The following is a 26,059-nucleotide window of genomic DNA, read 5'->3' as shown; positions in this document are numbered from 1 at the left end:
AGAGTTAGTGTGGATTGCTTTAACATAATACCATGGAGTGACTGGCTTATAAAAACAGAAATGTATTTTATTGTCACAGTTTTGGAGGCTAGAAATTTGAGATCAGAGTGCCAGTATGGTCCGGGTCTAGTGGGGGCCCTCTTCAGAGTTGCAGGCAGCCATCCTCTCATTGCACCCTCACATGGCAGAGAGTGGGCAGGGAATCTCTCCAGCCCCTTTTCTTTCCTTTTTTTATGGCTGCACCTGCAGCACATGGAAGCTCCAGGGTAGGGGTCCAGTCAAAGCTGTAGCTGCAGCTGGCCTGCCCCACACAGCAGCACAGATCTGAGCCACATCTGCACCCCACACTGCAGCTTGTGGCAGCTCCAGGTCCTTAACCCACTCGCTGAGTGAGGCCAGGGGTCGAACCTGCATCATCATGGACACTGTATGGGGTTCTTGACCTGCTGGGCCACAGCAGGAGTGCCTGGGGTCCCTTTTGTAATGGCACTGGTCCCATTCATGAGGTCCCACCCTCATGACCTAATTCTCTCCCAAAGGCCCCACTGCCCAGTACCGTCATCCTGAGAGGTAAGATTTCCACATACACATTTTGAAGGGACAGAAACATCCAGTCCCCGGCACAAGGGTATTTAGGTTTTCGCTTATGTCATCTTCTAGAAGGCTTGTGGGTTTGTATTTTACTTTAGGTATCTGTGATCTGTTTTGAGTTAATTATTAAGAGTGTAAGATCTGTGTATAGATTCAGTTTTTTTTTTTTTTTGCATTTGATGTCCAGTTGTTCCAGTACCATTTGTTAGGAGGACTTCTCCGCTTCAGTGTACTGCTTTAGCTCTGTTGTCAGAGGCCAGTTGATTGTGTTTGTACGGGTCTGTTGGGGGCTTTCTGGTCTCTTCCATTGATCTGTTTGTCTTTTCTCTCATCAGTACCAGTAAGTGGAATGATGCCCATCCTCTGACTTTGTTCTTTTCCTTTAATATTGAGTTGGCTATTTTGGGTCCTTTATCTCTCCATATACTTTATAAACTTTAGAATCAGTTTATCAATAGCCACGAAATAACTTCCTAGAGTTTTGACTGGGATTTATCATATTTTGTCTCTTTTTTTTTTTGGCTGTGCCCGTGGCTTGTGGAAGTTCCCTGGCTAGGGATCAAACCCATGCCACAGCAGCCACCTGAGCCGCTGCGTGACATTGTTGGGTCCTTAACCCACTGCACCACAAGGGAACTTCCTTGATTAGGATTTAATTAGAATTGTTCCTGATCTTAGTGGGAAAACTTTGAGTCTCTCATCCTTGAGTATGATTGCTGTAGGGTTTTTGTAGATGTTATCAGGTTGAGGAAATGCCCCTCTATTTTAAGTTTGCTGATTAATTTTTATCATGAGTGGGTGCTGGATTATCATTATTTATTTATTTATTTATTTATTTTTTTAGGGCTGCACTTGGGGCACGTGGAGTTTCCCAGGCTAGGGATTGAATCGGAGCTGTAGCCACTGGCCTACGCCAGAGCCACAGCAACGCCGGATCTGAGCTGTATCTGCAACCGACACCACAGGTCACGGCAATGCTGGATCCTTAACCCACTGAGTGAGGCCAGGGATCAAACCGGCAACCTTATGGTTCCTAGTCGGATTCGTTTGTGCCGCGGCATGACGCGAACTCCAGGTGCTGGGATTTATCAGATGCTTCTCCTGCATGGATCAATATGATTTTTCTTTAGTCCGTTGAAGGCATAAGCATCCCATTAATTGACTTTTGAACGTCAGACCAGCCTTGCATACCCGGGGTAAATCCCATTTGGTTTGTAATTCTTTTTATACCTGTTGGATTCAATTTGCTAATATATTCTTGAGGAATTTTGCGTCTGTTTTTATGGGAGGTATTGACCTTTAGTTTTCTCGTAAAGCTTGTCTCAGAATGAGTTAGGCAGTAACCCTTCTCCCTCTTGATAGAGATTATAGAGATTGTTAGAGTTTTTTCTTTCCTGTTTGGTAGAATTCACCCATTTGAGCATGGTGCTTTCTTTCTTTCTTTTTTTTTTTTTTGGTCTTTTTGCCATTTCTTGGGCCGCTCCCATGGCATATGGAGGTTCCCAGGCTAGGGGTCTAATCAGAGCTCTAGCTGCCAGCCTATGCCACAGCCACAGCAACTCGGGATCCGAGCCGCGTCCGCAACCTACACCACAGCTCACAGCAACGCCGGATCGTTAACCCACTGAGCAAGGGCAGGGACCGAACCCACAACCTCATGGTTCCTAGTTGGATTTGTTAACCACTGCGCCGCGACGGGAACTCCAGCATGGTGCTTTCTGATGTAGAAGATTATTAATGATCGATTCAATTTATTTAATAGTTAATAGGCCTGTTAAAAAAGCATTTTTTGGGGCGTGCTGCGCCAGTGGCATGAGTAGTCTAGTAGTTCCTGGGCCAGGGATCAAACCCATACCATAGCAGTGGCAATGCTGAATCCTTAGCATTTTATTGATTTTTTTTTTTTCCGCAATAAGAATCAGCTTTGGGGAGTTCCCTGGTGGCTCAGCAGGCTAAGGACCTGACATTGCCACTGCTGTGGCTCTGATTGCTAGTGTGGCTTGAGTTTGATCCCTGGCCTGGGAACTTCCACATGCTACAATTGTGGCCATAAAAAAGAAACAGCTTTTGGTTTCGTCTTTTTCTTTCATTCTTTCTTTTTTGATTTTTAGGGCCTCACCCACGGCATATGGAAGTTCCTAGGCTAGGGGTCCAATTGGAGCTGCAGCCCCTGGCCTATGCCACAGCATCACGGGATCTGAACCAGGTCTGCGACCTATACCACGTCTCACAGCAACGCCGGCTCCTTAACCCACTGAACAAGGCCAGGGATCAAGCCCGCAACCTCATGGTTCCTAGTCGGATTCATTTCTGCTGTGCCATGATGGGAACTCCAAGTTTTGTCTTTTTCTTTTGCTGTGCCTGTGACATGCAGAAGTTCCCAGGCTGGAGACTGAACCTAAACCATAGCAGCGACGATGCTGGATCCTTAACCTGCTGAGCCACCAGGAAATTCCATAATTTCTTTCCTACGTTCATTTTTATCATTTCAGTTTTCTGCTTAGTTTGGAATTTGTTCTTCTTTATCTAGTTTTCTTAGGTGAAAGTTTATTGATTTTATTGATTTTATTTTTTTGGTCTTTTTTTTTTTTTGCCATTTCTTGGGCCGCTTCCGCGGCATATGGAGGTTCCCAGGCTAGGGGTCTAATCGGAGCTGTAGCTGCCAGCCTACGCCAGAGCCACAGCAACGCAGGATCCAAGCCGAGTCTGCAATCTACACCACAGCTCACGGCAACGCCGGATCGTTAACCCACTGAGCGAGGCCAGGGATCGAACCCGAAACCTCATGGTTCCTAGTCGGATTCGTTAACCACTGCGCCACGACAGGAACTCCAGTTTATTGATTTTAGATCTTTCTTTTCTAATATATGCTTTCAATACTATACCTTTTTCTCTAAGTACTGTTTTTGCTGTATCCCCTAAATTTCAGTAAGTTGTAATTTCATTTTGTCCAAACATTTAAAAAATTCTCTCTTTTTTTCTTCTTTGAGTCATGTGTTATTTAGAAGTGTGATGTTTAATTTTGCAGTACTTAGGGTTTTTCTTTCTTTCTTTCTTTCTTTTTTTTTTTTGTCTTTTTGCTATTTCTTGGGCTGCTCCCGCGGCATATGGAGGTTCCCAGGCTAGGGGTCTAATCGGAGCTGTAGTCTCTGGCCTACGCCAGAGCCATAGCAACTCGGGATCCGAGCCGCATCTGCAACCTACACCACAGCTCACGGCAATGCCGGATCGTTAACCCACTGATTAAGGGCAGGGACCGAACCCGCAACCTCATGGTTCCTAGTCGGATTCGTTAACCACTGCGCCACGACGGGAACTCCTACTTAGGGGTTTTCTAGCTGTCTTTCTGTTACTAATTTCTACTTTAATTGCATTGTGGTTTAAGGGCAGACATTGGATGATTTCTGTTCTTTTAAATTTGTTAAGGTGCGTTTCGTAGAATGTGGCCTATCTTGGTGAACGTTCTACATGAGTTTGAGAAGAATGTGTGATAGGCTGTTGTTGGGCGAAGTAGTCCAGGCATGTCGATTACATAGCATTGATTGATGGCCCTGTTGAGTTCCGTTGTGTCTTCACTGATTTTCTGCCTGCTGGATTTGTCCATTTTGTATAGAGGAGGATTGAAGACCTGAGTTATTGTAGTGAATTTATCTATTTCTCCTTGCTGTTTTATCCAGTTTTGACTCATGAATTGTAATGCTGTTGTGAGATGCATAACATTAAGGATTGTTAGGTCTTTTTGGAGTATTGACAACCCCCCCTTTCCCTTTGTAATAACTTTTTTTTCCCTTTTTTTGGTTTTTAGGGCTGCACCCGCAGCATATGGAAGTTCCCAGGCTCAGGGTCAAATCAGGGCTACAGTTGCCAGTCTACACCACAGCCATAGCAATGGGGGATCCGAGCCACATCCACGACCTACACCACAGCTCGTGGCAATGCTGGATCCTTAACCCCCTGAGCAAGGCCACGGATGGAACCCGCATCCTTGTGGGTACTAATCAGGTTCATTACTGCTGAGCCACAAAGGCAATTCCGCTCCCACTTTGTTTTATTAGTGTTAGTAAGTGTAATTCCATCCCTTTACTTTTTTTATTATTATTAGAGTATAGTTGACTTACAATGTTGAGCCAACTTCTGCTGTATGTCCCTTTGCTATTAACCTATACGTGTCCCTGTGTTTAAAGTGGGTTTCTTGTAGGAAATATATCATATGCCTGTGTGTAGGTTTTTGTTCTTGTTTTTGTTTCGCATTTATCCAGCTTGGTGTTCTTTGAGAGTTCTGGATCTGTGGTTTGGTACATGACCTTTTGGAGAACATTCTCAGTCATTATTTCTTCAAATGCTTTTTCTTTTTTTCCCCGTTTCCTTCTGGCATTCCTATTGCATATACGTTATGCCTTTGGTAGTTGCCCCATAGTTCTTGATATTCTGCTCCCTGCCCCTGCTCCCCCCACCCCAGTTTTTTTTCTCTTTGTGTTTCCACTTTGGAAGTTCGTAGGGTCTCATCTTCATGCTCAGTTTCTTTCCTCAGCTGTGTCCAGTCTGCCAATGAGCTTATCGAAGGCAGTCTTCAGTCTTTCTTTCTTTTTTTTTTTTTTTCTTTTGTCTTTTGTTGTTGTTGTTGTTGTTGCTATTTCTTGGGCCGCTCCCGCGGCATATGGAGGTTCCCAGGCTAGGGGTTGAATCGGAGCTGTAGCCACCGGCCTACGCCAGAGCCACAGCAACACTGGATCCGAGCCGCATCTGCAACCTACGCCACAGCTCACGGCAACGCCGGATCGTTCACCCACTGAGCAAGGGCAGGGACCGAACCCGCAACCTCATGGTTCCTAGTCGGATTCATTAACCACTGCGCCACGACGGGAACTCCCAGTCTTTCTTTCTTTCTTTTGAATTTAATTTTATTGGAGTTTAGCTGACTTACACTGTTGTATTGGAAGGTATTCTTCATTTCCATTACAGTGTTTCGGTCTCTAGCATTTTTTTCTTTTTGCTTCCTAGGATTTTTATCTTTTTACATTATTTGTCTGTTACTGCATGAAGTCAGCCTTTTTTGTTAAAGCTTTTAGCTTGTTCATCATGATTCAGAAAATTCCTGGTCTGATAATTCCAACATTTCTGACATACGTGACTGATGCTGGTGCCTGTTCAGTTCTTCACTTTAGTAATCTGTTTTTGAAAGACAGACGTAGTCACTGGTCAAAGGAGCTGTGAAGAATAGGCCTTTAGAGCTGCAGTGGTGATGTGGGGGAGTGCTCTGTGGTCCTGTGACACGGTCTCCGTCTCTGGGTGAGCCCGCACCCCTGAACTGTGACCTTTACCAGTGCTTCTCTGCTTTGTTCCTTTCGTAGGTGGGACAGGATGGCTAGAGTGGCCTGGAGTTGTGTACTTCCCTTCCTCATGCGGAAGGTTAGAGGGGCTGGAGTTGGATATTTCCCTTCCTCCAGGTAGGTTAGGTTCTGGTAAAACCCCAGCGGGTTAGGTTTTGGTAAAATAGGTGGTTTTTTGTTTTTTCTTTCTTTTTTTTCTTTTTTGGCCGCCCCATGGCATATGGAGTTCCCAGGCCGGGGATCTGATCCGAGCCACAGTTGCAGCCTATGGCGCAGCCGTGGCAACACTGGATCCTTAACCCACTGAGATACTGTGCTGGGTGGGGGATTGAACCTGCATCCCAGAGCTCCAGAGATACCACTGATCCTGTTATGCCGCAGCAGGAACTCCAAAATAGTATTTTTGAAGGCCAGCTTTGTTAAGAACAGAATGTCCAGGTATATTTCAGAACTGTTCCTTTTTCCTCCCAGAAACAAGAGAGGAGGGGAGAAGTCTCTCCACTTACTACTGAAGGACACTTGTGTAGCTTCCACGTACTGGCAGTTATGGATGAAGCTGCTGTAAACCTCTGTGTGCAGGTTTTTGTGTGGACATAAGTTTTCAACTCCTTTGGGTAAATACCAGCAACATTGTTGGGTTGTATGGTAAGGATTGTAGGGTAGTTTTGTAAGAAACTGCTAAGCTGTCTTCCAGCTGCCTCTGGCTGTTTGCGCTTCCAGCAGGAAATGAGAGTTCCTGCTGCCCCACATCCTCACCAGCATTTGGTGTCAGTGTTTTGGACTTTGGTCGTTCTTCTGGTGTGTAGTGGTATCACGTGGTTTTAATTTGCATTTCTCTGACGACATGATGATGTGGAGCAGTTTTCATATGATCACGTCATTTTTAATCACTGTATTTCATGAGGTAGACCAAAGCACCTTGGTGCAGATACAGCCATTATTATTTCAATTCCATACATTTGTGGATGGCCTGGAATGTTTATCCTGTGGTGGTCCCCGCAGTGTGCTGTGACTTCTGTATTTAGACATTTCTCTTTTTTCTGTTATAAACTCTTGGGTCAGTGTCATGTATGAGACTTTCGGCTTAGGATAAACACCTTAGGATGCACTCACTAGAGCAGAGTGAGCCAAAGAATGTATAGATTTTAACATCCTTTCATATCCATGACCAGAGAAATCACCCAGTTTATACTTCTGTCAGCAGTTCCAGCCAGTTTTATATTAATACATATTTAAAATCTTTTTTTATCAAGGGAGAGTTTTAACACAGAGACATAGAATAATGTAATGACCCCTCTGGTACTCAGCTCCAACAGTCATACACCAAGGCCAGTCCTGTCCTACTTGCTCCTTCAGTGCCCACTTCTCTCCTGTGTTGTCACAAAATAGTAGCTCCACTGAACTGAGATAGAAATGCAGAAAAGTACGCATGTCATGAATGGGTTTTCACAGTCTGACACTCCCTGGCTAGTCAGTGCCCCAGGTATCACCTTTGTCTGCTTTCAGTCACACGCACTTTGCCTGCGGCAACCAGAAGCGTGATATCTGACTGCCTGGACTATTTCTGCCCAGTTTTGTTTTCCTTTGACATGTAGAATCTTATGGTATGTTCACTTGGGTCTAGTTTTTCTCTTGGCATTGTGTTTGAGAGTATCCACGTGCTTGCAGTTGTTAATTCTTTATTTTTGTTGTATATGAAAATTTAATGTATGAAAATATTTATTCTGTTATTGCTGGACGTTTGGATAGTGCCCCTTTGGGGGCCATTACAAATAGTGCTGCTCTGAGCATTCAGAGTTTGTGTCTTTTGAGGCGGGAGGGTCCAGATGGCAGAGGAGTAAGACGTGGCGTTCACCTTCTCCCACAAAAACATTGGAAAAAACCCATCTGCATGTAGAGTGATGTGCACAGAACATCTACTGAACGCTGGCAGAAGACCAAAGTTTGTGCCTTTCGGTGAACATATGTTTGCCTTTCTGTCGAGGATAAACCTGGAAGTGAAATTGCTAGGTCACCGGGGTGCATGTATTCAGTTTTGGAAAACTGTGGCTGTACCTACTAAAGTGGGGTCATTTAGTTATCCTCTCCCCGCCCCCGCCCCCTTTTTGATTGCACCCATGGCATGTGGAAGTTCCCAGGCTGGGGATCACACCTGAGCTACAGCAACGACTAGAGCTGCAGCAGTGCTGGCTCCTTAACCTGCTGAGCCACAAGGTAACTCCTGGTTATCCTTTTTTAATGAGTAATATTTGAGTCTCTTGTTCTTTCTTCTGTTGCATTATCTGTTCTTACTGTATTAGCTCTTTGTTGCTATATAATAATAATTATCCCCAAACATAGTGGCTTATGACAACAGTAAACATTATCTCACAGTTTTTGTGGGTTAAGAACTTGGGAGCAGCTTGGCTGGGCCATTCTGGCTTGGGTGTCACCAGCCTTCTGAAGACTTGACTGCAGCTGAGGGCCCTTCCCAAGCGGCTGGCTCACAGGCCTGGCAGGTTAGTCCTGGCTGTTCCTTTTCTGGTCGGCCTTCGTCAGAGTGTCCTGTCCTTGGGACGGGGTGACTGACTTTCCCCAGCACAGAGATTTGAGAGAAAGAACACCAAGTGGAAACTGTCACACACACCCCCCCTTTTGGGCTGCCCCATGGCAGATGGAGTTCCCAGGCTAGGGATCAGATCCGAACCACAATTGGGACCTACTACGAAAGAGCTGTGGCAACCCCAGGCCCTTAACCCACTCTGCCAGGCTGGGGATTGAACCTGTGGCCTGGCGCTACGGAGAGACTGCCGATCCTGTTGCGCCACAGCGGGATCTCTGAAGCTATCATTTTTATGACACAGCCTCAAAAGTCTCGGGGTGTTTAATTTTGCCGTGGTCTGTTAGAAGAGAGTCACTTAAATCAGCCCAGCTTGGGGAGTTAAGTTTTTTGAAACGAATGTCAAAGAATTTGTGGACATTCTTTCTTTTTCAGCTGTGCCCACAGAATGTGAGAGTTATGGGGCCAGGGACTGAATCCAAGCCAGAGCTCCGACCTGCACCACAGCTGCAGCCATGCAGGATCCTTAACCCGCTGTGCAGGGCTGGGGATTGAACTGCTTCCCCCACCCAGTGACAGGCTGCATCATTAACTCACTGTGCCACAGCAGGAACTCCAAAGTTGTTAGATATATTTTCTTTTTTTTTGTCTTTTTAGGCCCATACCTGCAAAATATGGAAGCTCTCAGGCTAGGGGTCAAATAGGAGCTGCAGCTGCTGGCTTACACCACAGCCACAGCAGTGCGGGATCTGAGCCGCTTCTGTGACCTACACCACAGCTCATGGCAACACCGGATCCTTAGCCCACTGAGGGAGGCCAGGGATGGAACCTGAGTCCTCACGGATACTAGTCAGGTTCATTACCTCTGAGCCACAGTGGGAATTCCATATATTTAAAAAAATTTTTTTTTCCCATTTTTTAGAGTTTTATTTTTGTGTAGATGGTTTACAGTGTTGCGATAGTCTCTGCTGTGCAGCAGAGGGATTCAGTCATGCCTGTACCACATCCGTTCTTTTGCAGGTTCTTTTCCCAGGTAGGTTATCACAGAGTACTGGGCGGAGTTTCCCTGTTGGCCAGTCGTTCCGTTCCGTGCACCCCAGGTACCTGCTAATCCCAAGCCCTTAGCGTGGATGTATTTGCAAACGCGACACATTGGTAGGGTTTCTTTCCTACCAGGATTTCATTCTGGATGAGAATCTTTGGGAGACAGAAGCATCATGAATATCTTTGCTTACTCCATGGGCCGTCATTAGTCTTTTGAGGAAGAGGAGTTAGTGTAATTCACTGGATTAGTTTCTCCTTCATCCCTAGCCCTTTCTCATTACTTTGAAGAAAATCCAAAAACAGTCATTTTGCTTCTTCTGTATGTCAGTATAGATCTTTCAAAGATAAAACCTTTTTTTTTTTTTTGGTTTTAACCATAACATAATCACAAAACTGTAATAATCTAACAAACCCTACCACACAGTACTTGTTTAATATTATCCAATACCTGATTGGAGGTGAATATCCATTTGTCTCAATACAATTTTTATGTACTATTTTTTTCTATTTTGGCAAATCAGGCTCCAAATAAGTGTAACAATTCAGACAATCTACAGATTCCCCAGTCATCACTCTTCCACAACCCCTTTGCCATCTGTTTGTCAAAGACCTGGAATTTTTGTTTTGTGGTATCCCCACTGTCCTCTGTTGTGTACACAGCTAAGTTTCTTCTTTGGGCCGGGAACTCTCTTGCCATCTCACTGGTGTTTCTTCTTTGGTTGTGATCTGTCTCTGGAGGTTGAATGTGGACCCAAATTGAAATTTTTAAAAAGGAAAAAAAAAAGCCTCTAAACACAGTTGAGATTCAAATGTATAAAACCAATTAAGGCCACCTCTACGCTTTAAACACAGGTGCCCAGCTGTTAGTAAACATTTTTCCTTGTATATCTCGCAAGCACATTAAATTTATTATCTCCTAGATCAGACTCCTCCTGTCAAACACCAACCACCAACCACACCTTTTCCTCAGCAAGTCCTCCCTGTGCCGGAAAAGGCACGTCCCAGCTGTAAAAGACGAAGGTCACTGCAGAGGCATAGGTTCAGTTCCCAGCCCAGTGCATTGGTTTAAAGGATCTAGAGTTGCTCTAACTCCGGGTCAGTCCCTGGCCCAGAAACTTCCGCATGCCATGGGTGCGGCCACAAAATAAATTAAAAAAAAAAAAAAAAAAAAAAAGATTTTTGCCAACTCCACCTTCTGAGTATATCCCATTCTCTGTCTTCTTCCGCCACTACTTTTGGACAGAAACAGCTTCCTAATTCATCTCTCTGCACCACCTCTGGTCCCTTTAAGCCGCTGTTTACTTGGGTTCCTAGGCAGTGTATCCTGCTGCTCCCTCTGAGTGATGACAGTGATGAGATTTCTGATCTCTGCGGTCCACTACAGTAGCCACATGAGGCTTCTGAGCACATGGAATGTAGCTAGTTTGAAATGAGAAGTATGTATGTATATAAAACATACGCTTGACTTCAAAGAATAGTACAAAAAAAAGAAGTGACGTTTTATATGACGTTAACATGACATATTTTGGATTACTGGGTTAAATAAAACACACTAAAATTAATCTTACCTATTTCCTTTTCATGAGGCCACTGGAAAAATTAAGATTACATATGCAGCTTGCACCGTTCCCTCCACTGAGACACTGTCCTGATTCACTGAGGCCACCAGCACCATGTCAGCATTTTTTGGGCCATGTCCTCGACATGTGGAAGTTCCCGGGCTAAGGATCAAACCTCATGCGGTGGCAATGCCAGTTCCTTAACCCACTGTGTGACAAGGTGACTCCCCCACGTCGTCGTCTTTTTTTTTTTTTGTCTTTTTAGGGCTGCGCCTATGGAGGTTATAGGTGGAGGTTCCCAGGCTAGGGGTCCAGTTGGAGCTGTGGCCACTGGCCTATACCACAGCCACACCAGATCCAAGCCCTGTCTGTGACCCACGCCACAGTTCACGGCAATGCCAGATCCTTAGCCCACTGATCAAGGCCCACTGATCAAGGCCAGGGATCGAACCTGCATCCTCACGGAGACTAGTCAGCTTCACTTCTGTTGAGCCACAGTGGGAACTTCTATGTCATCTTTTTTTTAACCACATGTGACCAAAGCACAGAAAGTACCAGACCTGATACTGGCCAAGCACCTAGTATTTGCTGAATGAATTACAGCCAGCAATAAGTATCCTTCATGTATACTCACTCAAAAAACACTTTACTTCTTACTTGAAGTCGAACCACGCTTTTAAGGTGCAACTGGTATTAAAACTTTCTAAGTTTAAACTTTAGGTATACATGAATTTAATTTGCCTGCTTCTCGGAGTTCCTGATGTGGCCCAGCGGTTAACAAATCTAACTAGCATCCATGAAGACGTAGGTTCGATTCCTGTCCTTGCTCAGTGGGTTAAGGATCCGGCATTGCAATGAGCTGTGGTGTAGGTTGAAGACGCACCTTGGATCCTGCATTGCTGTGGCTCTGGCATAGGCTGGCAGCAGTAGCTCCAATTAGACCCCTAGCCTGGGAACCTCCATGTGCCACACCTGCGGTCCTAAAAAGAATAAAGTTTCTACTAGAAGGGAAAGACAGAAACTAGGGAAAACAGGAAGTTCAAGGTGGCCTCAAGAGATTTTTGTCATCAACCCTTAAACATTGGTCATCACAGCTCAAAACATCAGTCGCAAGAGAAGGAAAGCTAGTGGGCATATAAAGGAGAGAAAACCCGCTTTACACATGTTGTGGGTTATATACCACAGAAGAGATGGGTGGCCTGTCTTCCAAGCTTTGAATGGACTCGCCCCAGTTTTCCGTTATTGCACCTAAAAATAACCATGGCTCCTGTCGTGAGAGCATCAGGTTTTACTTGGTTTGGGTCCTTGGCAGAGTAAGCATGTGTGTGGTGTTGTGTGAGCCCCCGGGATGCAGCAGTGGTGATTATGCATAGCTGTCCGCGGTCCGAGGAGGCATCCCTCTTGGTCAGTTTTCTGTGAAGGAAGGGACTGCACAGACCTTTGTGGTCTCCGTGTTCCTCTGCCACCTACGTTAAGTAACCGGGTGTGCCTGACCTGTCCGTAGTCTGGCTTTCTGCGGAGAAGGGAGCATGTGCGTATGGACTCAAAGCGGAAAGAAAGCCGGGCGCACGCAGGTGGCCCACTCCAGCCTCCCAGCCGAGACTGAGCCTGGTTTTCCATTGATGGCTTTTTCTTCATTTCTTAAGAGTGTCCTGGTTTCACGTACCTTTGTATTTCTTCTCAGAGACACAGGACAGACGTAGTTAAGGATTTGAAGCATTTTAAGTGATCATTTAGTCTAATCCTCTTATTTTACAGATATGAAAATAAACTCGGAGAGATGAGGTTACTTGCCCAAAGGGTGACTGCACTGAATCCGTGTTCTCTTGGTCTTGCCCATTAAGTTTGGTGGAGAGAGGTGTCAGGTGATACCTTTGCATCATCAGGGCAGGGTATCCTGCCATAACTTGGAGGGTGTGTGTGGCTTTAATTACGTTGCAACAGTCAGGCACTGATTTAGTCATGGAGACAGTCTAATGGAACTGCTTTTACTTTTTTTTTTTTTGGTTGAGAAAGTTGAAGCCTAGAGATGTGAACTTACCCAAGGTTATGGACCATACACGTTCTTTCCATGCTTAGTTTTTAATGCGAATCAGAGCAGTGATGTCCAGTATGATATGCCTTATCTGTGTTCAGCGTGGCTATTTAAATGAAAAGAAAATTGAAAGTTCAGTTCCTTAGTCTTGTCGGCCCCATTGCAGGTACTCAGTGGCTGTGTGGGGCAGTTAGCTTACATACTGGACAGTGTAGGTCTATAGCATTTACCTTAAGAATTTTTTTTTTTTTTTTTTTTTCCCGGTCTGTGCCTGAGGCATATAGAGGTTTCCAGGCCAGGGATCAAACCTGCTCCACAGCAGGGACCAGAGCTGCTGCAGTGCCAGTGCCAGATCCTTAACCCACTGCACCATCAGGGAATGCCTTAAAAATTTTTTTTGAAAACTTTAGTGTTAGTGGTGAACACCAAGAATTGTAAGTGTGATTAGAATTGCCAAGTTCAAAAGTAGGAGGAAAAATCACTCTCAGAGTTTGTGGCAGTGCTACAGTTGGTTGCATGATATGGGCCTTTTCCTGGCTCATATTTCATCCATTCTTTTTTTTTTTTTTTTTGGCTACACCCTTGGCGTATGGAAGTTCCCAGGACAGGGATCAGATCCATGCTGCTGCAGAGACAGCGCTGGGTCCTTAACTCTGCACCACAGCAGGAACTCCTCTTCGGTTCTTTAGGACAGTAACCAAGAGCCTATATATAAAGGCTTTTCCTTTTCCATTGCTTGGGTATTTTGTTTTGCCAGTTGAAAGTCCCATCTTTGGGTTGAATTTTCTTTCTTTTTTTTTTTTTTTTTTTTTTTTTGTCGTCTTTTTGCTATTTCTTTGGGCCGCTCCCGCGGCATATGGAGGTTCCCAGGCTAGGGGTCGAATCGGAGCTGCAGCCTGGGTTGAATTTTCAGTGAATACATTCAGTCTCCTTCATGGTGCTTATTAGCATGATTTTCAGTCTCTACTTTTTTTTGGTGACTTTTGGCCATCCCTCGGGATAGGGAGCTTCCGGGCCAGGGGTCAGGTCAGAGCCATGGGCGCAACCTGAGCTGCAGACTGCAGCAACGCTGCGTCCCCAACCCATTGTGCCGAGCTGGGGGATCGAACCTGTGTCCCACTGGCTCCCAAGACGCCAGAGATCCCCTTGCACCACAGCGGGAGCTCCGCAGTCTCTGTACTTCTGTTTTACATGTTACTCACTTGGTTACTAAGGTGTCCCACAGTAAGTTTGATGCCTTTCTTGCTCTTGTTGTTTGGATTATGGCAGTTTCGCCTTTTACGTCAAATGAAGTGACGTGTTCTGTGACCGAGCCGCAGCTTTGCTGGTTGGGATCGTGTCCTCCTTTGAACCATTGCTCAGAATCTTTGCACACTGTGGTTGTAACAGACAGAGTTGGTTCTCTGGACTGTACTTCGGAGCTGATTTATTAATTTGTAATTGGGCTCCGTTTTAATAGTAGCTTAGATTGAGTTGGCTTCGTGCGTGATGGCAGGGATCTGAGTGGCCCATCAGGCTGCATGGCCGTCAGTGACGGGGTTCAGTTAGGTGCCAGAGTTTTTACCTTAAGTACTTCACTTAACAGGATTTTGCTTTTAAAAGGTCGTAGGATGGATTTGCCTTTGGAGTTGTATACTTTATTTTTTTTTAATCTTTTTATCTTTTTGCCTTTTCTAGGGTTGCTCCCACGGCATCTGGAGGTTCCCAGGCTAGGGGTCAAATCAGAGCTGTAGCTGCCGGCCTACACCACAGCCACAGCAATGAGGGATCCGAGTTGCGTCTGTGACCTACAACACAGCTCACGGCAAGGCCAGATCCTTAACCTGCTGAGCAAGGCCAGGAATCGAACCTGCAACCTCATGGTTCTTAGTCGGATTCGTGAACTACTGAGCCACGACGGGAACTCCTGGAGTTGTATACTGTAAAGAGTAGTCTTTTTTGCATTTGTGGCGCAGTAAATTTTGATTAATGCTTCAGAAGCCTAGGTGATCTTGCCACAGCTTGTATTAAATTGTTTGGTGGTTCTGAAATTAGCTGAACTACATGTATATATGTTATATATATGTAGAGTTATATGTAACATGTATGTGTTTATATGAAGGTGCCTCTGAAGTCATCCAAATGATGTTACTTATTTAGGTGGTTTTTCCCGGGAATATGTGCTTATTTTTTGATGATTTTTGTAATCAAACTTTGGGTTGTGTGTGCGTAGAGTTCCCGTTGTGGTTCTGACTAGTATCCATGAGGACGCAGGTTCGATCTCTGGCCTCGCTCAATGGATTAAGGTTCTGGTGTTGCTGTGGCTGTGGTGGAGGCCGGCAGCTACAGCTCAGATTCAGCATCTAGCCTGGGAACCTCCATGTGCTGCAGGTGCGGCCCTAAAAAGACCAAAAAAAAAAAAAAAAAGATATTGTGATTGAGTTGGCCTATGTTAGGACTCCCTGGTATTATTAAGAAGCAGAGTGACTGGCTTTTGTGTGTCCAGGCTCTAGGCTATATCACCTATCTGTAATTAAGAGGTAGTTTTTAGTTGTTTGCGTATGATATATGATATAAGGAAAAGATATTTTCTTGCATGTTATGTAATAGGTACGGCTTTCTCTTGTGGATTTGCGTCTGCGAAGAGTATCATGGAATTTATATTAAACATTCACATGAGAGCATATTATTCCTTCTTTCCCCCCAAAAGTCAGTTTTAAAAAAACACATCCATTCAGTTTTCATGTAGGGGTTATCTGGAGTGAGTTCTTTCTTATTATCTTTAGCTATGAAATAGGAGTACTTCCTAAGAGGACTGAGAGGGACTTGGTAACGCTAGCGCAAAGGGCTTGTAAGGGTGGGTGTTCATTCTTGCTATTCCCGAGTTCTGTGACTAAGCCACACATATTTAGATACCGTTTAGTTGAGGATCTGTTTCTTTGCTGTTTTAGGCTAAACCAGTCCTCATTCTTTTTGCTTTTTGGGGCTGCTCCTGCGGCATGTATTCCCAGGCTGGGGGCCAGATCGAAGCTGCAGGTGAGGCTTAACCACAGCCACAGCAACACGGGATCCGAGCTGCATTTTTGACCTACGCCACAGCTCACAGCAACGCCGGATTCTTAACCCTCTGAGCAAGGCTAGGGATTGAACCTGCAACCTCATGGATCCTAGTCAGGTTTGTTTCCGCTGCGCCACAGTGGGAACTCCCCCAGTCCTCATTCTCAACTAATATTTTTATAATTATGTTCTTACATTCTCTTCATTGGCCTTAATCAGAGTCTGTAGTGTTGGAAAGAGGAGATGCTTTGTGATAGGGTTATGCTTTGTGTTTATTGAAGAAAAGGTGGCTTCTTTAAGGAATGATTGACAAAAATAAATACAAAAATAAAATGTATATTATTTTTTCTTAAAAAATCTTGTTTTCTTTTTTGAGGGGCCCCTCTGCATCCCTCTGAGGGAATACTCGAATGATGTCAACTGCTGTAGGCTGCATGTTTGTGTCCCTCTCCAAGAGTCATCTGCGAAAAGCTAGTCCTCAGTGTGATGGTGGGAAGATGCCTTGGGAGGTGATTAGGTCATGAGAGTGGAGCCCTAACGAATGGGATTAGGAGGGAGGCCGGAGTTCCCTCACCCCTTCCTGCCACGCGAGGATGCAGGGGAAAGGCAGCTGGCTGGCTGTGAACCAGGAAGGGGGTCCCCACCAGACACTGGATCTGAGATGCTGTGACCTTGGACTTCCTAGTCTCGGGAAGTGTGAGAAGTAGGTTTCGTTTCTAGGTCATCAAGTCTTTGGTGTCCCGTTCTCACAGCCCAGATGGACTAAGACATTGCCTGGTAAACTACACACTAGAGTCTTTCTTAGCAACTCGGTCTTTTTCTTCCTCGAGCTCGCATGGCATCGTGCTGTTGCTGTCACTGTCTTGCCGTAGTCTGCTCTCTAGCTATGCCCCTTTCTCATTTTGGTCTGTTAATTATGCATTCCTAGAAATTATATACATGGGGAGAATGTCTCCTTTTTTTAGCTTCTGTATTCTTTGGAAAGAACTTTTCATCATCCTTATGGATTCCACCACCATCTGTATATTTTAACATTTATTTATTTATTATTATTATTATTTTTTTTGTCTTTTTTTTTTTTTTTGCCATTTCTTGGGCCGCTCCCACAGCACATGGAAGTTCCCTGACCAGTGGTCCAATCGGAGCTGTAGCCGTCGGCCTACACCACAGCCACAGCAACGAGGGATCCGAGCCTCGTCCGCGACCTACACCACACCTCACGGCAACGCTGGATCCTTAACCCACTGAGCAAGGCCAGGCATCGAACCCACAACCTCATGGTTCCTAGTCGGATTCGTTAACCCCTGCGCCACGACGGGAACTCCTACTTTAACTTTTAAAACAGACGTCTCTTTCCAGCTTGTTTTTTTTCCAGTAGGCTCATGTCATAGTTGGTTTGGATACTGTCAGTTCAGTTCTTTCCAGGCCAGGGTTAGGAACTCCTGTCATCATTTCTTAAACAGTGCTTTTTCGTCTCCGCTTCCTCGTCAGCTCCCTGGTGGAACCCGCAGGCTGGGGGCAGAGCTCCTTTTCCCTTTTTACGTCACTCTGTGTTTAGTATTTCACCAAGTCCTGCCTTGTTCTTTCTGGAGCCATTGTCCCTATATGCGAAGCTTTGATTACTTCATTTTTATATTACATTCGTAAATTTATTGAAGCCAGAAGAAGGGTTAGAGTTAGTTCAGTGTGCCTCCTTTATTTTGTCAATGGAGAAACGGATTCTCAGGTCAAATGACTTAAGCCCCACCGCTAGTGCATAGCCGATGTTAGAGTTCTCTGGTCTCAGCATTTAAAATTTCTTCCTGGTCCAACATTTTTCTTAAAAATTTACTTAAAATGGAGTTGCCATTGTGGCTCACTGGATTAGGGACCTGACATAGTCTTCATGAGGATGTGGGTTCGATTGCTGGCCTTGCTTCCTGGGTTAAGGACCCAGCATGGCTCTGAGCTGTGGTATAGGTTGAAGATGCAGCTCCGATCTGGAGTTGCCACGGCTGTGGTGTAGGCTGGCAGCTGCAGTTCCAGTTAGAACCCTGGCACGGGAACTTCATATGCCACAGAAGCGACTGTAAAAAGATCAGAAAAAAAATTACTTAAAAAAATTTATCAGGGAGTTCCCATTGTGGCTCAGTGGTAACAGACTCAGATAGGATCCATGAGGACTCGGTTTTGATCCCTGGTTTTGCGCAATGGATTAAGGTTGGATTAAGGAGCCCGTGTTGCCATGAACTGTGTGTAGGTCGCGGACGTGGCTCAGATCCTGGTGTTGCTGTGGCTGTGGTGTAGGCTGGCACCTGTAGCTCCAATTCTACCCCTAGCCTGGGAACCTCCATATGCCAAGGGTGTGGCCCTAAAAAGACTCCCAAAAAAAAGGTCAGTTTTAGATATCGGCCGTTAAGAATGAGCCAGTTTAGGGGCTGGATGACAGCATTTATAGGCGCCTCACCCTCTCCCTTTCCTAAAGGTAACTAACACTTTGAACTCTCCCAGCAGGTTAAAAAACACACGTTTTCTTACCTCTGTGCGTCTGAAGAGCGTATTAGAAGAGGTTCATATTTGTATGCATGCTTGCTGCTATTTTTAGTTTTAAGCACAGCTGTTGATTTCCTGCTGTGAAAAGATATGGGAGATAAGGATTAGCTTTTGCTTCTCCCATTCCTGCACCTTCCTCCCACATTCTATCTTCCCCAGCTTTCCAGTATAGTTTTATTGCAATTTTGGTTAAATCAGTATTTATCTTTATCCATTATTACTCTGGATGCTGTTTATAGTGTTTAGCAGTAAGTTACAAATACTTTTCCTAAACAACTTATGGTTTTCCTTGGATATGTTCTGTCACTTTTTATTTTTTTTTTTAAATGTGTTAATCACTAATTTAACCTCAAACTTTTAGCCAGTTACCTGCTCAGATATTCCATCAGCTTTATCTTTTTGGATGAATTTTTATTTGCTCCTGCTCCAGATTGGACTGCTATGACCTACACCACAGCTCATGGCAATGCCGGATCCTTAACCCACTGAGCAAGCCCAGGGATTGAACCTGCATCCTCATGGATACTAGTTGGGTTCGCTACTACTGAGCCACGACGGGAGCTCTTCTTCTTTTTTTTTTGTCTTTTTTGGTCTTTTTTTGCTATTTCTTGGGCCGCTCCCGCGGCATATGGAGGTTCCCAGGCTAGGGGTCTAATCAGAGCTGTAGCTGCCAGCCTACGCCAGAGCCACAGCAACTTGGGATCCGAGCCAAGTCTGTGACCTACACCACACAACTCACGGCAACGCTGGATCCTTAACCCGCTGAGCAAGGCCAGGGATCGAACCCGCAACCTGATGGTTCCTGGTTGGATTCGTTAACCACTGAGCCACGATGGGAACTCCTGTCTTTCTCTTTCTGATTTACTTTGCTTAGTGTGATAATCTCTAGGTCCATCCATGCTGCTGCAAATGGCATTGTTTCATTCTTTTTTATGGTTGAGTATGTGTGTGCGTGTGTGTGTGTGTGTGTGTGTGTGTGTGTACACACCACATCTTCTTTATCCATTTATCTTTCGGTAGACATTGAGGTTGCTTCCATATCTTGACTATTGTGAATAGTGCTGCTATGAACATAGGGGTGTGTGTATTTTTTCAAATTAGTTTTGTCTGAGTATATGCCAAGGAATGGGGTTGCTGGATCATATGGCAGCTGTGAGTCCATATTGCTAATGAATTAAAGACTGAATGGGGAGAAGGAAACATTCCTTACTGATTAGTGCAGAAGAAACAGTAGATTTACAAAACAAACATCATTTTATAACTGTGAGTAACAGTGGATTCATGTAAGAACTGTCATTTGGTACTAAAACTATTGGGTGAATGGTTTAAGAACATAATCTCAAAATATCTTCCAACAGATTATTTCCTAGTAAATCACTAAGGAGAGAGCGGTTATTTTACAGTGGAGAAATATGGAAAATATTATTTTAACCAGATGATCAAAATACCAATAATTGGACAAACTGACATCATCTTACTGCTCATGTGATACTCTAGAAAAAATAAGCTTTTCACGTGTTATTTCTGCTAGAAATTCATACTCTTTTTTTATCTTTTTAGGGCTGAGCTCATGGCATATGGAAGTTCCCAGGCTAGGGGTCAAATCAGAGCTGTAGCCACCGGTCTACACCACAGCCACAGCAGTGCCAGATCTGAGCCATGTCTGCGACCTATACCATAGCTCACAGCAACGCTGGATCCTTAACCCACTGAGAGAGGCCAGGGATTGAACCCACGTCCTCATGGATGCTATTTGGGTTTGTTAACTACTGACCCACGATGGAAACTCCGAAATTCATACTCTTTATTCTTCAAAGACTCCAGTGAAAGACAAAGAATCGCTGAAGAACCTTTTCAGATTAAGGTGACATGATGACATAGGATGTGATACATGGTCCTGGATTGAGGTCAAAGGGGATTGCCATAAGGGACCTTACAAAGCACTTGACGGGATTGGAATATAAGCTCCACAGTCTATATTGGGCAGTTAATGTGTTAAATTCCTGATGTTGCCATAAGTACTGTGGTTGTGTACGAGACTATCCTTGTTCTCAGGAAGCAGCAGTGAGCTGTTCAAGAGTAAAGGATAGGTGGCTGCAGAAACACCAGCGTTCGGGATGCATGTAGAAGGGCCGGTGAAGCCAAAGTGACACAGTGCCTCATGGTGGACCTCGTGAAGCCTCTGTGGGAGTTTCTTGTTCTGCTCCTGCAGCTGTTCTGCAAGGTTTAAAAACTTTTAAAGAAAAGATGGGAGTAGGAGTGGTTGCTTGGAGCCTCTGTGCATGGGAAGGGCCTCATTGGCTGTGAACTTTGAGCAGAATGAGTCGTTGAGCTCCTTTGGGTGGGAAGTCCCCAGTGCCAGGATTTTCATTTTCCTTGAGGTCAGTGATTAGAAGACACGCCGAGTCTTCAGCCTGGCTGGGAATGGCAGAGCCCTGGAGGAGAATCTGGCTGGGGTGCGGTGGCAGCTGGCTGGGCCTCTGTCTCTGCATTCTTTCTGCGGTCCACGCTGTTTTCAGGTGGCAGGCCCATCCGCAGCCGCCGCACGGGGGTCACCTTCCTCTTTGGCTTCCTCCTGTCATCTCTCTGCTGGGATTGGGAGGGACGGAAGGCAAGGAGATTTAGGTATCTGAGTGTTCATTAAATAACCGTTTCAACTGATGTTCCCTTTGCTCCCTTCTGGGACTCTAATTTTGTTGGTCCTTGGGGGTCATGCCTTTGAAATGCAAGACGGAACAACCAACACAGTCCTTCTGTGGTTTTAGAGGCATTTCAGTGTGTGTTCTGTATATACTCTTCGCCCGGAGCTCCCGTGCTTGTATGGCATGCCTTTCTCTGTTCTGTCTTTTGATCTTGTTTCTCACATTCTCACACCCAGTGGCTTACTGTCAATAGTATGGACCCACTCTTTCCCCTAACTAGTCTAAGGGAAAAGACTAAACAAGTAAACAGAGACCTTTTTCCAGAAGAGTGGATTAGGTCTCAGCAGACTTGTTACAATTTAATAAGCACTTGAATTCCTGATGCTGTAAGCAGGTTTGATGGCTGTTTTGTCTTTTGGCTGCCCTGGATGGGAATGCACAGCACAGGGAGGCAGGCAGGTCGGTGCAGCTCTGCCGGGAGCCTGTGATTGATGGTCTGGCGGTGGGTGGCAGGTGTGGTCTTAACTGGTGGGACAAAAGATCGTAGATGAGTTGAAGGTCCTACAGCTACTCAAATTTAAATGCCCTGCACAAACTCACACACACACACACATACACTTTGTAGAGTATATAACTTCATCAGATTTTTCTTTTTTTAGGGACTGCACCCACAGCATATTGGAGTTCCCAGGCTAGGTAGGGGTCGAATCGATGCCGGCCTATACCACAGCCACAGCAACGCAGGATCCGAGCCGAATCTGCGACCTACACCATAGCTCGTGGCAACGCCGGATCCCTGACCCAGTGAGTGAGGCCAGGGATCGAACGTGCGTCCTCCTGGATACTAGTTAGATTTGTTTACGCTGTGTCCAAACAAGAACTCGCAATGTCGTCAGATTTTAAAGGGATCTGGAACCCCTAACACAGAGAAAGGCTTCGCTGGGACTAGAATTACCGGTGACATTTAGAAATGTGCTTTTTACACGACGATGTTAAATTAGTCCTGTCTGTGGACTCTGGTGACATGCCATGTGTTCCTAAGGATTTAAAGCAAAACCTCTGGTGATAAACCACGCTTTTTCAGGTTTTTGTTTAGAAAACATTTAACTGATAAAATGTTTTGTTTTTGGAATCAGATATTCTTTTAATTTAAAATTAGGTTACTGTTTTGTTTCGTTTTCTGTTTTTCCTATATATTAAAAAAATTTAAATTTTTACTGAAATGTTGATTTATAGTGTTGTGCTACTTTCAGGTATACAGCAGAGTGATTCAGTTTTATATATATATATATATATATATATACACACACATCAATTCTTATACATAAATTACATGGATGTAAGTTCTTTTTTACATTCTCTCCGTTATAATTTATTTCAGAATACTTAGCATAGTTCTGTGCTATACGTTGGTCCTTGTTGGTTATGTTTGTGTATGTTATGTATAGTACCGTGTGTCTCTGAACCCCAGACTCCTAAATTTATGCCTCTTCACAGTTTGTTTCCTGTGCTATGAGTCTGTTTTGTGAATCAGTTCATTGGTATCATTTTTTTTAGATTCCCATGTAAGTGATATCATGATATTTGTCTCTGTCTGATTTACTTGGTATGGTAATCTCTAGGTCCATCCGTGTTGCTGGAGGTGGTATCACTTCATTCTTTTTCGTGGCTGAATCATACTCCATTGTGTGTTTATGTACCACGTCTTCTTTATCCATCCCTCCGTCGGTGTGCCCTTCGGTTGCTTCCGTGTCTGGCTCTTGTAATAGTGCAGCATTTTGTTTCTTTTAACAAGTGGTTGGCATTGTTTCTGTTTATTGTCTTATTGGGGGAAAATGTTGAGTTGATCACAGTCGAGTGTGAATTTTACGGAACGAAGGTGTCGAAAGGAAAGCATTTGTTTCGCGATACCTCGTAGACTGCATCCTCGTGGGTTACTTAATTAGGATGTCGTCCACAGTTTGAGTCTTTTCCTGCAGTATTTCATCATAAATGAGGTGCCTGGAAGACAGTTTATCACCCTTTCATGTTTAACGTTTGGTTAATTCATGTTAGAGACAGGATTTGGCGACAGCTAGTACTTCAGTGAATTTAGCTTCAGCTCACAGTTCCTAGTAAGTTACGATTGTTTAAAGGTGGGGCTAGGGATTTAGAGGGAGAATTTTTTTTTGGCCACCCCTGTGGAGCTTCCAGGCCAGGGATCAGATCCGAGCTGCAGCTGGGAATTCAGTCACAGCAACGCTGGATCCACTGTGCTGGCTTGGGGATCGAACCTGAGTCCAAGCGCTGCCAAGCTGCTCCTGATCCCGTTGTGCTACAGCAGGAGCTCCTAGAGTGAGATCTTTAAAACTTTGTTTTAGTATTTTAAAAGATGGTGCCTTTACAGTTAACTCTGCGTTGGATAGCTATGTCATCGGTGTTTACATAAGGTGAAGATAAGCATGTGTATTTTTTCTTGTTTGTTCCCTATAGTGCTCCTATGGTGTCTCTATTTCTGGGTTATTGTTTAGTGTAGGATAACGATCAGGGGGCGGGATGGTGGCACCTTTTTTCCTCTTGCTGCGTAAAGAAAGTTTCAGCTATTTAGCACCTTTCAGTCCTTTGAGATGTAGTTGCGTGTGACCTGAGATCCAGAACCAGCGTCTTTCACGGCAGCCTCATCAGACCAAAAGAGAATGTGCAGTGACCGTGTGCTCTTGCTCTTTTTTCTTTATAGGAGAGCTTCTGTTTCATGTCCACCATCCCGCTTTATTCTTGCTGATCTGCTAATGCAGTAAATTGGAAGACAGCTGTTGCCAGGATAACCTGTAATGGGCAAGGAGCCACAGAGAAGAAAACATTTCTTTTAATTTTTAACCTTGGTTTGAAAGGTAAGCTCATTAAGATGGTGAGTGTCCTTCCATGAGTTACATCGAGGAAGGCAGTTTTCTGTGCTGAGATCCTGCAGCCTCGTAGACCACGTCTAGGTCATCTCTCTGAGCCATGTCGCTGTGGTGTTTTGAGGAAGTTAAATAGCAGCGTCTGTAGTTTGCCCCAGTTTGTCTGGGAATCTGCAGCACTCAGGGGATTCCCAGTGTCCGTGGGGTGGGGGTGGGACCGAGCTGGGCTGTAACGACCAGTCTGGCCTAGCAAGCTAAAGTGACACGCACGGAGTTCCTGTCGTGGTGCAGCGGAAACAGACCTGACCAGTATCCATGAGGGTGTGAGTTTGATCCCCGGCCTCGCTCAGTGGGTTAAGGATCTGCTGTTACCGTGAGCTGTGCTGTAGGTCACAGACGTGGCTTGGAGCTCAAGTTGCTGTGGTTGTGGTGTAGGCCAGCAGCTGTAGCTCCGATTCAACCTCTAGCCTGGGAACCTCCATATGTCACAGATGCAACCCTGAAACAAGCCAAAAAGAGGAAAAAAATGATAATAGTAAGGTGGCCCAGGAGTTTCCACTGTGGCACAGTGGGTTAGGGGTTTGCTGATGCTGCACCTGTGGCATAGATCACAGCTACAGCTCAGAGTCAGTCCCTGGTCCCAGAGCTTATGCTGCAGGTGTGGCCAAAAGAAGAAGAAAGAATGTCCCGGTAGGACCTTTCTGGGGATGTGCACACATGCTTAATCCAGTTTGATTTGTCCCACAGCGTCTCGAGGAGAAGGTGGGCATAAGCCGTTTCATCACCTCCCTTTCAGGCTCCGCTGTCTCAGTAGGGGCAGCGAGTGTTCTGCTGTGACAGGGCTCTGCTTGTAGCCCCCAGGAAGGACCTCGCCCAGGCACACTTCCATTTTGCACATGCCCTCACCGCTTCTGCTTATCCAGCGAAGCACCAACTTTTCTATAAAAGTTCTTCTGTCAGTCCTCTGACTCGTCCCTCTTTTATCTCTGTATGATTGTGTATAAATTCTGATGGGGAGACTCCCCTTTGAGCAGTCATTTACCTCTTGGCATATGTGGCCTTATTTTGTCGTGGGGCCCCGCCCTTCTTTTTCCTCCTCTGCTGAGTATGTTCTAACCCCACAGGTAGGGACTCTTCACTTTCCCACCTGTCGGATTGAGTGGAGAATTCATTTGAGGGTTCAGATGATAAGAAGTCCAGCAGCATGTACTGATAAGCTGTGGTCTGTCAGCTTCCTTTATATTAAAGACGATAGTTTGTAATGCACATGATCTGTTACTTTACCTCTTTCATCATGTAGTTCAGAGCTTCTGTAGTGGGAAGAGGGGTACTAGTTTCAGGATTCCACAGAGACCCCCAACTTGAATTCAGTTGGTTATTTTAGGGGTTGAGTATTTTTATTTTTATTGGCCAATTTATATATTTATTATTTGTAACATTTATGCATTTTTTTCTGTCGTGATACTGGATTTCAGGAAATAATTTTTAGGACTCTGTTTATAATACTACACATAATAGCTTTCTTTTTTTTTTTTTAGTAGAGATATAATTGACGTGTAACACATCAGTTTCAGGAGCACAGTATAATGATTTGATATTTGTATATTTTGTGAAACCGTCACCACAATAAGTGTAGCCGTTAGTTATCATCATAACACATAGTGACAAATTTTTTTCCTTGTAATGAGAACTTTTTTTTTTTGTTTGTTTGGTCGTGCCCATGGCATGCAGAGGTTCTTGGACCAGGGGTCAAACCTGTGCCACCCATTGAGCCACAAGGAGCTCCATGAGAACTTTTTCATTTCTACTCTCTTAGCAACTTTCTCTCCTTCTTTGTAAACTTCATTAAATGGAATACAGTCGACGCAGTGT

The 26,059-nt window shown here is 44.8% G+C and overlaps 1 protein-coding gene across 50 annotated transcripts in view; it reads left to right on the top strand.

The window, feature by feature from the left end:
• PPP6R3 (protein phosphatase 6 regulatory subunit 3) overlaps positions 1–26,059 on the top strand; it is a 128,564-nt gene that overhangs the window by 19,684 nt on the left and 82,821 nt on the right. For 28 of the 50 annotated variants that reach the window (XM_085010552.1, XM_085010551.1, XM_085010549.1 and 25 more), the window contains exon 2: positions 24,025–24,178. The exons of 8 other annotated variants lie outside the window; for them this stretch is intronic. The gene's annotated coding sequence lies outside the window, so the exon portion shown is untranslated. Of the gene's footprint in view, positions 1–5,942; positions 6,039–24,024; positions 24,179–26,059 lie in introns of all 50 variants that reach the window. 14 more of the 50 variants (XM_085010550.1, XM_085010542.1, XM_085010537.1 and 11 more) reach the window with 1 other exon arrangement.

Source organism: Sus scrofa, chromosome 2, assembly GCF_054392235.1.
Source record: "Sus scrofa isolate SSC_HxYL_T2T_F1_AM1 chromosome 2, Sscrofa_HxYL_maternal_Yorkshire_Landrace_v2.0, whole genome shotgun sequence".
In the NCBI taxonomy this organism is placed as follows: Eukaryota; Metazoa; Chordata; class Mammalia; order Artiodactyla; family Suidae; genus Sus; species Sus scrofa.
Note: the sequence above shows the minus strand (reverse complement) of the source record. Positions and strands in the feature narration are given on the sequence as shown.